Source organism: Nyctibius grandis, chromosome 3 (assembly GCF_013368605.1).
Source record: "Nyctibius grandis isolate bNycGra1 chromosome 3, bNycGra1.pri, whole genome shotgun sequence".
Taxonomy (NCBI): domain Eukaryota; kingdom Metazoa; phylum Chordata; class Aves; order Nyctibiiformes; family Nyctibiidae; genus Nyctibius; species Nyctibius grandis.
Genome location: NC_090660.1, coordinates 46500991 through 46514149, shown reverse-complemented (window position 1 = coordinate 46514149; position 13159 = coordinate 46500991).

The window sequence follows — 13159 nt, the reverse complement described above, 5'->3', positions numbered from 1 at the left end:
GGCTCCCTCGGCAGCCAGTGGCAAAAGCCAGTGGAGCGGCCCCACTGAATACATCACCAAAACAGGGCAGGGTGTAGGGGGTCCAAGGGTGTTGGGGACCATAAATTGTCTCCCTGCCCTCTGGCAGAGATGAGTATCTGTGGCTATGGCCCTCTCTGAGGAGGATGTCAGCTCCATGCTGACAGTCTCCAGTATATTTGACTTTGTTAACTTTTCTAAGGGGTCAAAGACCCAGGTGTTTGTTCCCGTGCAGCAAGCAAGATCCTGGCATCCTTTCCTCAGCCCAGCTGCAGATGTTCACTGTCTCTGTTCAGACCACTGAACTCGCTTTTTTCTCCCTTAACTCCCACTTGATAGCATCTCACCATCACAGTTTTCAACGGGAAAATTCATATTCTAAAGTACAGCCCAATGCAATAAGGTTATCTGATTCAGGTTTGCCATCAGATGTGATGACAAAGGACCAGATTCATTTTCTTTCCCTCGTAAGGGTGGTTACCTCAGGCTACTTGGAATCCCATAGCAGGAAGATGAATTGCAGTTAATGAAACCACTCAGAGGGTAAATTAATTACCCAAATGAGTAAGAATAGCAGAATCTAACCCGTGGGTGGACAACTGCAGAATAATTCAATAGATATACTTCGAAGTGCATCTTGTGTGAGTTGCTCTGGTGCACATTTTGTAAGTAAATTAATTTAAAGTGACAAGGGGAAAGTCCACTGTTGGAGAGCTGGGTTCAGGGATCTCTGTTCTCTACCATCATGTCCAACTTCATGAAAAATATCTCCCCGTACAAGTCATTAAAAAGAAAGAGGTGTCTATTGACATGATGGAATTTTACCTCTCAGGACAGTGAGGGGAAGAGCACAGGTGCAGCAAACTTGCTACTACCCACACCTTTTGCATGGGCAGTACAGTTCTCCCCTATGTGGCTCAGCAGGGCTTGAAATACAGCTTCTAAGTAGATGGCAGGCTATGACAGAAAAGAAAATTGAAAGATAAAAAATTGCTGAAAATACTACAGCTTTCTAGAAACTGGCAGTGGGGAGGGGGATGCAAAAAGAGCAAAACAACCTTCATCTCCAAAGAGTCTCAGAGGCAGAATCACTGTCACTAGCCAGACCTTCTGTCATTAGTGTGGTTTGCTCTCTCTCACTGCCATCTCATTTCTTCGCCTGCAGAGGCTGTCTATGGCCATCCCACCATTTTTATATTTGCTTTTTTCCCCCTGATCCTTTTCCTTAGAGGCAGCTTCCTTTTGAGGCACTGGAGACACAGTCTGTTTCCTGGGAACGTAGCAAGCAGGAAAGACTTACTGGGCAACTAAGAAGTGAAAACTTCTAATCCTATTTCTCAGTCAGATAAAAAATGCTTTCAGAAGCTGTCTCTGACCAGTTTTGGGTGTTCGTCTGGAAATCCGTAGGACAAGAAGTGGGGAAGGGCAAGAGGGGCAGTTAGTTAGCCATTCCTCTGGAGGGAGCACCAGCTAGGCTTGGATACAGCCAACCAGCACCAGCTGCTGCTGCCACGGAAGAGGAAAAACTGCAGATCTGCCATAGCAATGTCCGGTACAATCCTGAGATGGAGGGAGATGTGTCCCACATGGAAGAGGGACACAGATGGTGGGGGAAAATCAGGCATCAGAGTGTCTCCCTACTGCTTGGTCCTAAGCTGTCCAGGTAATAGTTTATGCACTATCAAAACTATATCTATTTTACACTTTATGTTTTAAAGTGTGGATCTTGACTTCTCTGTGTGTCAGCATTCCCCAAAGGATATTATGTATTATTATTTAATGTCCATGAAATTCTGTATGTGTATCATTTGTGTTTTAACAAGAGTTCCAAGAACAAATCTTAATTACTCCTGACATTGAGCTAGGAAGAAAGTATGGGGACTTCAGGTCTGGTTATGTGTCATGGCTGAGCTGCTCTAATTGCTACTGAAAGAAACAAGCATGTTCACTCCTCCTCCTCCACCATCACCTCCCTGTTTGCCTTTTGGTCTTGCCTGCCTAGTCCAGCCCCTTCCTCCAGTGAAAGACATGTCTCACTGCCCAGTGAGTTTTCTTAACACACTAACATGGCAGAAAACTGTACAGCTGTTCTTTGCAGAGATTATTTTCAGGCAGGTTAGAAAGCCCTAAGAATGCCACCAGGCACGCCGGTAGAGCTGTTGCAGGGAGGTGAGCTGCAGGGCCAGGTGCTCTGGGATGCTGGAGGCAGAACTGTCGTGCTGGCTCAGCTGTATCCCACATCTGCACCTTCGGGATGCAATGCCATGTTACGGATGAGGGAAGCTAAATGGAAAAGGTTGCTGAAAGGAGCAGTCCTGTCCCCGTTTTCACCCCAGCTACACTCTTCCAGTGCTTCCTTGGCAGTTGGATCAGGGTAGTTAACCCAGCAGGCAGCACCTCAAGGTTTCTGAGTGTGCTTTTCATTTCCTCCCAAGGTAGCAGCTGTTTAAGGAGCCCACATCCTTCTCTTTGGTTTGGGAACAGCTGCTACACATAGCAAGTGCGGTTCTACCTTTAACATACAGGTGTCTGCTGCTTTGAAATTACGGAATAAGAAGAAACCAGCTAAGAAAGAATAAACGTTTTAGTATCATTTAAACAAAGTTTTTAATAGTTTTAGAAAAAAATAAAAGTACAAAGTGAAAGGAATCTGATGAAGCAAATGCAAGTTGCATGACACTCACACTAGACTGTTAACCGGTTTCATTTTATGGTAAATCCCACAGGAGGCATTTGCAGGGAATAAAGCCCCATCTTCCCAAAAGATTTCGATACAGCATTCAGATAGGGGAAAGGGTCTGTATCTAGTTATTCAGTCTCTGAACTTTCAAATACCCCACTGACTTTAGTGGGAGTGAAAATTTGGTCAATTCTGGTAAATGTGTGTGTGTGTGTGTGTACACATATCTTCATGTATGTGCCTGTATACATGCACACATATACATAGGCATCTTCAGAACAGATGAAGAATTGACCCAGAAAGCTGGGATTCAGTAAAAGATAAAAGTCTGGGTGCTTTAAGATCAGGGGTTTGGCCTTTAATAACAATCTGTTGCTAGCTGCAAAACACAAAGCGAGTTTTAGATTTCCCTAAACTTCAAGGTTCTTTAACAGAGTTATAGCCCATCCTCTGTAAAATACATATCTGTTTCTCTGTCCCATAGCAATTTTCCCTTGGAAAAAAACTGTGCATCAGAGAAACTTTGTTTCCTGTATATGTTAAAATGTGACTATTTCACGTTGCATTCCTGTATTCCTAAAGGAAGCTATATTCCTATTCTCATTTTAACTGAGAATTAAGCTTGATGGAAATTAATTAGTAGAAGTTGAATTAAAGCAAGTGACATCAAGGGCACTAAAAATAATCCTGGACTAACTGTATCAGTTCCTATCCAACTAAATTGCTGAAACGTTTGAATAACTGCTTAGAGCACAATGGCAACATCAAGTTGGTCTCCTCTTCACCACTGTGTTGGGCACATCACAAAATTGCGCATCACCACTGACAGTTCAGAACTGGAATAACCACAGGCTTCGGCGGCCAGGAGTGAGAAGCCTTGGCACGGCCAGGCGGAGAAGCCTGGTGTGGTGTCTAACTGTGCTGTCTACCTACGTGTGAGCTCAGCAACTCCTCCAGCCAGGACCGTGAGGTGTCCTCAGCCTGAGGAGCTGCTGAGCCCATGTTCCTCATGGTCTTCAGACGCAAACTACGTTGCACAGGCTCAAATTGTATTAGGCTGTTAGTCCTTATTTTCCTAATTACTTAATTCTTTATGAGAGTTTAAAAGAAAAAAATAAATCAGTCATTAAGAACTACCTTGGCACTCAAGTTAATGAAATGTAAAACCAGTTCATTAGGAATTATTGTTCTGTTGATTGATTTCATCACCTTCTGCAATTAGCTCTAGGTTGTCTATGGAAACAGGGTACGTTTCTGTTAATTTTTCACAAAGCACAAATGAATCTCCTATTTTCCTGCTATAAGCTCAGGAAACTTTCAAGTGCTGCTCAAATCTACCTTGAAAATATATTTTAACATATAAATATTTCTTTCTGATTTCCTGTGGCAAAGTTGAGTTACTGAAAAACATCACAAGGCTTGACATAAGTTTGAACACGTCCTTTAGGCAGTGAAATTCCCCTGCAGAGTACTGAGTCTACCAGAGGAATCCAAATGTATTTTCTCATTTATGCCATTAATCAAAAAGAATATGTTGCAAACTACTCACAGAAGTCTTACTGCATCAGCATGCAGTGAGTTTATTGGGTCACATTGCAAACCAGAAGCAGAAAAATGGCACAGTATAAAATGCAGAGTATAGCTTTGTGAACAAGGGGAAGCATAGAGTAACTCACCGATTTAAATAAGGGAAAGTGTTTCGGCAGAAAAAAGCTTTCCCGTGTATATATAGAATAAAGAATTTGTAATATATCTTGTCCTGTTTGCTTTTTACTTTCAGCAGATATTTCTGAGGCATAGCTGACTGTGAAAGCCAAAGATATTTATTTTCTTCTTCCCTTTTACCACTTTCTAGATTCCACACCACAAATTTTAATTGTCCTGCTCTTCTCGCATATCCCCTTCCAATTAATCTCTTTATTAACTTCATGCCAACCTTTCCCTCTCTCTCATTTGGAAACAGTGTCATCCGGAGAAGCCAGTGAGATACCTTGGCAATGACTGCAGCAAATTGCAGTTTACTTGTAATTCTTCGGATTAGATGGAACAATCAAGATGTAAAAATATTCTGGAATCACATATCAAAAATTATGCCCGACACAGCACTGCCTATTGCTTCTCTGCTACATTCTTTGTCTATTTGTGCTACCAGTCACCAATAGGAAAAAATAACTTAATTAGCTGTAAGGGGAAGCTTAATCAGTTTGTAAGTGGGATTATAAGTGGAATCATCTTTGCCTGGGATTGGAGTCAGTGACCAGTGACTTCAGAACAATTTTTCTGGCCTAGGAGGATGCTGTCCAATGGAATCTGCTACTGTGTGGCGTGTTGTACGTCTGTCCACAGTGTGTGAAAGGGAGAAATGTCTGCCTGCAGCGTGCGAAAGGCAGAACAAAGAAGGGAAAATGCTGCAATTCTTTTCCAGTCTTTCTACATGCAGTTTCAATTCTGTGCACCAAGTTCAAGCCAAGTGATCTCATTATACCAATACTGAATCTGGCTCTTTGTAGCCTCCCTTTATGAGAGTCTGAAGCAATTCCAGAAATATTTTGAAGTTGCACTAAGGTTATGTAGAAAGAAAAAAACCACCATCTAATAAGCTAATTCCCTGTGGCCTCTTGCATTGTGCTGTTATTTACATGAGTGATCTGAAGTCGTTTAAACAGGTAGATTTTTTTATGCAATATACATATGGCTTTCACAGGGCTGTGATCGTTGAGACATGTGGTAGCTCAAAAGAGTAAGAGAGTTAAGTGACATCTTTTCTAGTCCGATGACCAGATTATACATTCCAGTGTATTGATTAAGAAGATGTTTCTACAGCTGATACTGTCAGAAAAGTTACTGTGTTGTCATACAGATTAAAATGGGCCCAACTCTATGGCTGCAGACTCTCTGGAATTAGTTTGTGTCAGGAATTTGCACCAGGCTGATTTTAAATTTGTTTCACTGGCAGACCGATCTAGGGTAGCCAAGGCCCACCCAGTTGCATCTTGTTATGCCACAGTGTTTAAAATGCAGCCCAGCTGTTTCCAGAGGTCTGCATGCTCTCTGTTACTAGAAGAGAAATGGAAAGCAAATAACTGATTCTTGGAGATGAAAAAATGCATCTCCACTGTAGGCACAAGTGACCACCAAGTGGATACTTTCGATATTGCACATGAAAGGTTTTGTAAACTATAAATAGACCTTCCAGAGAGAATCTGTGCTGCTTTTCTCCATTCACATAAGCAAATCTGAATTTATAGTACTTTTCTGATTGTTTTGCTTTGTTCTTTTGGCTCAAGGGCTGTACACTATAGTATTCTATGTTTAAAAATCAAATTAAAAGTAGCCATCACATATGATAAATCATAGCTCTTTTACAAGTGGGTATGTCCATTTCTTGATTTCTATTCTAAAAATCTAAATCTGAAATAGAAAAAAAAATGAGGATTTAGCAAGATCATGGATGACTTTCAGTATCAGTTCTGTAAAACTTAATTACTTTCAGCTGTTCTTTGCAGTTTCTTTGCAAATGATGAATGGCTGGGCATGGAGCAAACTGCAAAACCATCCATTTGTGAAATTCAATTTTCTATCAGGTTTTGCAAGTAATTAGCTTTTCTTTAGGTAATGTATTGTTAGTTTGCAAAATTCCAATGTTGTATGACATTTGTTTAGGGAAGAGTAGACAATTTAGTTGCTGTACTGCTCACAACGTGTAGCTCATAATTACACCAAGGTTAAATATCCATCAGTGCGAGTGACTCCCCTGTGCTACTCCTGAGCAAGAAACCTGTGAGTGCGACTCTATCTAGCTGCCTGAGCAGCAGCAGTGCCACTGCTGTACGACGTTCCTCCTGTTACGTAGAAACATCCTCCAGAAACCTGAGCGGTTCTGGTGGTCAGGCTTATTTCTGAGGGGGTCATTGCTACAGAGGCATCAATAGCCAATATAATAAACAAGGAATGCCACGGTGCTACTGTCCTTCGAGCAGAGTTGTCTGTAGCTGAGAAGCCTCAGAAGTGGATTTCCATAGCTTCTTCCTCAGGCACAGTGTTTGTACCCTACTTGCAATGCACTTCCTCACAGAAAAAGAACAGAGAGGAGAATTTGCTTCTCATCACAGCCAGGCTGGTGGGTGCAGTTTACTTGGTAGATGAGTCTTTCAGGAGATGCAACATTCCTCTCTCTTGCTTCTTATGCTATTTTAAAATCTGGCATTGAGTCAGCTCTTCCCTTCAGGCCACATTGTTTTTTGTGAGCTGTCCTTTGATGAGAAACTAAATTGACTGAGAAAGATTTTATAAAGCAATAGCATAACTTTTGAACAAACTTAAATTGTTATGGGCTGGAGCCAATGGCCACTGCAGTTAACGGGAGTCATCCCATGCTTTTCAGTTGGCTTTGGCAGTATAAGTATCTTTCAGCTTTAAGGATGCCTAATTACAAAAACCCCCACTGAAGTTAGCTACTCAGTTGTCCCTGGCTGCACTTGTGCAATGGATAATCAAATTTTTGCCTTTTTTCTTAAACGCAGAACTTCATAGAAGCTTGAAAAATGCCTTTGTGTAATGAAGCTTTTGCTCCAGAACATCTTATGATTAAATTGGCATGACTATTCTTAGTTTTTTTTTCTGAAGTGACATGTTGTCGACCTTTTCCTGTCTTGTTTTCTGTCATTTTTCTTCAGTACAATCCCATTATCCTCCCCACTTACATTTTTTCATTTCTCCTTATTCTCCAATGATTTACCCTTTCTATCCTTCTTAGCCCTTTGTTATCTATCACCAACAGCATCTGTCAGTCATCTTTCTGCTCAGAGGACTTTGTGTGCTGTAGAAGGAAGTTCTTCCACATCCTTAGCAAGTGGCTTCTTCAGACAAGAGGAGGCCTAATTCTGACACAATATCAGTGGCATTACCTTTGATTTACACTAAGGTGCACAAAAGGAGGAACACACAGAGATGCCATTGCTAGACAATGTTCAATATTCCTTGCTTTTGTGACTCCCTGTTTCCTGTATATAACTAAATCATGCTTTCAGCCCATGCTGTAGAGACACACACACATATGTTCTTAGCAAACAAGTCTCACAAAATTAAAAACAGGGATTGCATTATTCTGGATGTGATCATCAATCTGGGAAGAGGGGAGATCCACCAAAGGATGGGGAAAGGAACCACAGTGAAACCACAACAGACTCTGAAGAGCAGTCCTGCAGAGCTGCAATCCTGCAGGAAAATTCCAGCTGGGGATGCACTTAAGCTCTATTTCCTCGAGGAGAGCGTGCAGCACTGGTCAAGTCTCTTTAATATTTCTCTTTCACTTTGGCAAATCAACAACTTGTAAAAGACCGAAATAAAGTCTCCCAACACTCCAAAATATATTCAAGGAGAAATTGAAAATGACATCTAGTCACGCACATGGCATGTTCCATGCGCTTTCAGTGTGGATAAACTGGGCACGGTGTTGGGATGAAAAGTTGGGATGAAATACAGGGTAGTTGAGATTAAGTTGCAAAAGGGTAAAGGTTTTGGCATTTGGGCTTTGTGGTCATTCCAAAGAAAAGTGCTGGATTGAAGCAGGCTCCAAGGGCTGCAGTTCTCATTTACAGTCAGGCAGCATCCAGCCAGAGTATTCACCCTTTGCTTGCCCGTGTATTACACTTGCTTGTTACATGACACACATCCCATCACTTCCATTTGAGCCATTGCCTTGTTATATTAATGCAGAGTATCAGGACAAGCAGGCAGAAGCACAGAGTGCTTTAGTGACTCTTAGGCAGAGGGACAGCCATTGAACAACAGGACGTAGGTGCATCATTTACTCCTTTTAGATCACTGGCACAGCTGGCCTAACACTTCAGCAAACAAGGAATCAATTGGCATGCCCATTCAACGACTTTCCAAGATACATTGGCTCCGCAGTTTGCGAGTCGGTCCTCCAAGGTGATGGGGAAGAACAATTTACCAACAGCCTCCCCCACCGTTCGTTTCTTCGTGCCTCAAAATCAGAAGAGGGAACAGTACCTGCCCTCTCAGAGCCTAAGTTCCCCAAAATAGAAAGACTGCCTGTTCCTGGGCAATATTAGGGCAGTGCAATGGGGAGTGCGCTGCCAAAAGCACATTAATGTTTGGGCAATCTGCACGTCAAATTTAGAAGAGTTTCTTTTTGTCTGGCTCTCTGCCACACTCTCTAATTAGAGACAGTCTCTCCAGCCCTCTAGACAGGTTAGTTAGTCTTCAGGTTTATTTTGGGTTCCTAACAGTGACATTTCCAACATGTCACTGCTGCATCCTGACAAGAGGACATGGAAAACACAGATTGCAATAAAGTGTACAGACTTGGCCAAATAGCACGTACAGGGAGGGGCAAAACCTCCTTGTACAAAGCCAGGAAAAAAGGAGTGAAGAGTTATCCAGCAGTGCACAGCAAGACCGTTGTATTCTACTTTGTGCAATCATGGTTTGCAGATAAATCTAGTGTCTAAGATGAGAGACTTCAAGATCTATGGTGTCCTGAATTGGCTTAATTAAGCAGCTAGTGACTGCTGAAGGCTTAGAATAATTAAGTTTTGGTACTTTGTGAAGACACTAGAGGATTTGAAGTTGCAACAAGCTTTTGAGTGTGTTTTTTAACAGGAAAGTTATAACCTTGTTGACATAGGGGCTACCAGAGTTGCAGAAAGGTTTGATGCATCAACTACTGAGCTGGGAGGTTGGGGACAGGAAGAGGTTTGTAGGAATCAGTGAGGAAGGAGAAGAACCCTGAGAATCCTGGGCATTCTGAGTATCCAACCCACCATCACAAGGCACAGAGCAGAGCTCCTCAAGCTTGTGCCAACCAAGCCAGAAAGTCAACCTAGCACAGCAGCACAGAGCCACTCTGCTGTAGTGCTCTGCTCAGGCAGGCTCATCTGCCTGCTGCACGGCGGCCTGACCCTGCGGGAATCATGGGGGATCAATGCAGACATCTCTGCTCTGAGTTGGATTGTATGTATACGTGCCCTGGGAATATAAACCCTTGCTTGTCATGCTCAGTATAGTGAGAGAACACTGGAGATGACAAAAGGAGCAGCCAACAAATGGTGGGGCAGGAGAAGAGAAGGAGCAGAGAGAGGCAGAAGGGTCCTTTAGTGTTTGTTATTATTTGGGCTGCTGAGCCACATGGGCCCCATTTGGTACTGGTGCCCCATTGTGCAAGGATGGGAAGAAGGATCATAGGACAGGGAATCTAGACTTAGATTCAGTTCTTGTTTCAGTTACAGCATCCCTCTGGGTCCATGTCTTTGTCCACAACAGCAAAAGCTGGGTGCAATGTCCAATGGAGGGACACAGAACACTCCAACAGGATTCTGACCAGGGATTCAGGCACACAGGCATCCCACACTGTGCTCTCTCACGTAAACATCAACACTTGCTACACATGTGAAGTGTAATCTGCCCTGTACTTTGATTAATTACCTATTAAAAAAGAAAACAGTATTTCTGTTGTTGGAGAAGTGTGTGAGGATCAAACTCATTAATTACTATATGGCACACATGCATATATAGATTAGGAAGGCCATGAGCATATCTAAATATTCAGCACTCTACAACTACACACGTCACATAAGCAGCCCTGCTTTTTTGGAGGCCAGAGCAAGGTTACTTCTGGAGCCATAGTGCTGACTGAAAAAGAGGGACAGTAAATGATACTTTGAATTGGTTTAGTTTAGTGCTATTCCTCTGAATTAATTTGTCCTCTGAGGCCACATTCTTCCTACTACTTGGTTTTGAAAAGCCAGAAGTAATAGGTGAGGCTCACATTGCTGGAATGTCAACAGCTAGCCAATTTCCAGACATAAGCAGCTCTGTTCACCTTCAGTCAACAGAGTCAAACCTGGCAGAAGCGGGTGTAATTCCATCATTGGATTTGGCCCATAAATTTTATCTCCTTCTGCTGGGTCCAACACAAATAGTAGCCTGTTCTGTTCCCAGGGAAGATTTCATACTTTGCCAAAAATAGATGCTGTGATCAGAAGGTAGAGAGAGAAGTAAAGTCACCCAGAAAGCATAGTCATCTTTTTACTGACAAACAGCTAGCAGAGCAAGAACCAAGCTTAGTTATACAGGCCTCCATCCCACAACAAGGTTCTGCATGGAAAAGTAAACTGTTTCCACATGCCTTATTTCAGAACTGTGGCCATCATGAGTGGAGAATCTGTCTAAAATAACGGGGAAGAATAGCAAAGCCTTAATGCAAAGAATGTTCTTCTGGAACAAACCCACCATTAAAATTGAGAGAGGAAAAATCTGGAAAAGGAAAATTACCATCCTGTAAACTCCTGGGAAGAGTTTCATCCAAAGTCTGGTAACATGAGGAATTTTTCTTGAAGCTCCTAAATGCTAGAACTGTGTTTCACATCTCCTCCTCCAGGTCTCAGACAGCTTCTAGTGCTAATGGCTGCAAAAGAGTTAGAAAAGGTGAAATGATCCTGTGTCACTGATTTCAGATGACATATAGACAGAGACTGAAATACAGAAAAATATGACGCAAAGGGACCTCAAGAGCTCATTTAACCCATTCCCACACCCAAGATAGGCTTAATTAAATCTATCTTATGCTGATGGTTTCTTGTCTAATTTGTGCTAAAGACTTTTACAATACTTCTAACATTAGAAATTCCACAATTTCCCCAGGCAATCTATTTCTTTGTGTGGTGGGTTGACCCCGACTAGCATCTAAGCCTCCACCCAGTCACTCCAGCAAGATGGGGGAGAAAATCAGAAGTCCAAAATAAGAAAAAAACCCTTGTGGGTCAAGATAAAGACAGTTTAATAAGTGAAGGGGAAAAAAAATAAAAACCCAAACAAGTGATGCAAAGGCAATCACTCACTGCCTTCCACCAGCAGATTGATGTCCAGCCAGTCTCAGAGCAACAGCTACTTTGGAAAAACTCTGCCCCAGTTCTATTGCTAAGCATGGTGGTATGGGTTATCCCTTTGAACAGCTGGGGTCAGCTGTCCTGGCTGTGTCCCCTCCCAGCCTCTTGCCCACCCCCAGCGTACTGGGGGTGGCAGAGTGAGAAACAGGGAAAGCCTTGACACTGTGCAAGCACTGGTCAGCAATAGCTAAAACACTGGTGTATTATCAACACTGGTCACCTGTCTAAAACACAGCACTGTACGGACTGCTATGAAGAACATTAATTCCATCCCAGCCAGACCCAGTATACAATGCTTCGTAATCTTTACTGTTAGAAAATGCTTCTGGATTCCCAGTTTCAACTCTTTTTGGTGTGATTTAAACCCGTTCTTCTTGTTCTGTTCACTATGGAGAAATGATCCCTTTTGCTTGCTGCAACAGCTCTTTAAACATTTCAAATGAATTACCTTTAAATCTCAAAACATTTTAATTTAGTCTCATGATTTCACTTGGGATTCTCCCTTTACCCCAAGTTTTCCTTCAAGTATCAGTGCAAACAAGCTAAAAAACAAAATAAATGTTGACTGATAACTCTTCTAAGTCTGGTCAGACTGTAGATTCTTGGAATAACAGATTAGTTTTGGTTGGAAGGGATTTTTGGAGATCACCCAGTCCTTCACCCTGCCCAAAGCTCTGGCCCTGCCTCCTGGATAGACCTTAGACCTATGTTTGCATAGAGGTTGTCTCTTGGAGACCCCACCGTCAGGGCACTGGGTGGGCCAGGGACTCCATGTGGATCTGGGGGCCAGGAGCAGTGGGGACTCCCAGGTGGTCTGTCAGGGCATGTCCTCCCCAGCCAGGGCCTGTCCCACCACCCCTCTGGATGGGCTGAGGCTAGGTCAGCACGTGGGCCCAGGGGTGGGCTGGGCTTGGGGGACCCATGGCTGGACAGGGCAGGGCCCTGGGGAGCTGGAGACCAGCCCTGCTGGGGCAGCCGCTGATGGCTCTGGGTGTCTGAGATGGGGTCCTGGCCATAGGCAGGGGGGAGGAGCCTTGGGGTGAGCAGGGATGGGCAGGGCTGGCAGTGCTTCAGGGCACTGATGTTTGTTTCCAGTCCTGTCCCTGTCCCTGTCCCCTGCGTGGGCTTGGACCAATGTTGCACATTTGCCTCCAGACCGGTATCTGGCTCCATCTCCTTTTGCTCCTCTCTGTCTGGACCCTGGACCTGGCTTATTGCTTGCCATATCTGGGGCTGTTGATGGACCCTGTCACCAGCCCTTGGATCTGCCTGACACATGGGATGATGTGGTATTGTGCCGCTGTGCTGGGTCACCCTTCTTGGGTCACCTCAGCCAGCCCCGGCTGCTCCCTGTCAAATATGGGTGGAACACTTGTTCTAGTGCTCAGCCACTTCCACCTTATATCTACTCAATATTTGTCTTGCTGCAACCTGTGACCTTTGCTTCTTGTCATTTCTCTGTGTGCCTCTGAGGGTGATCTGTCTCCATACTCTTCCTTTAGTTAATAGGAGACAGCCATTGGATATCATTTGGCCTTCCCATCTTCAG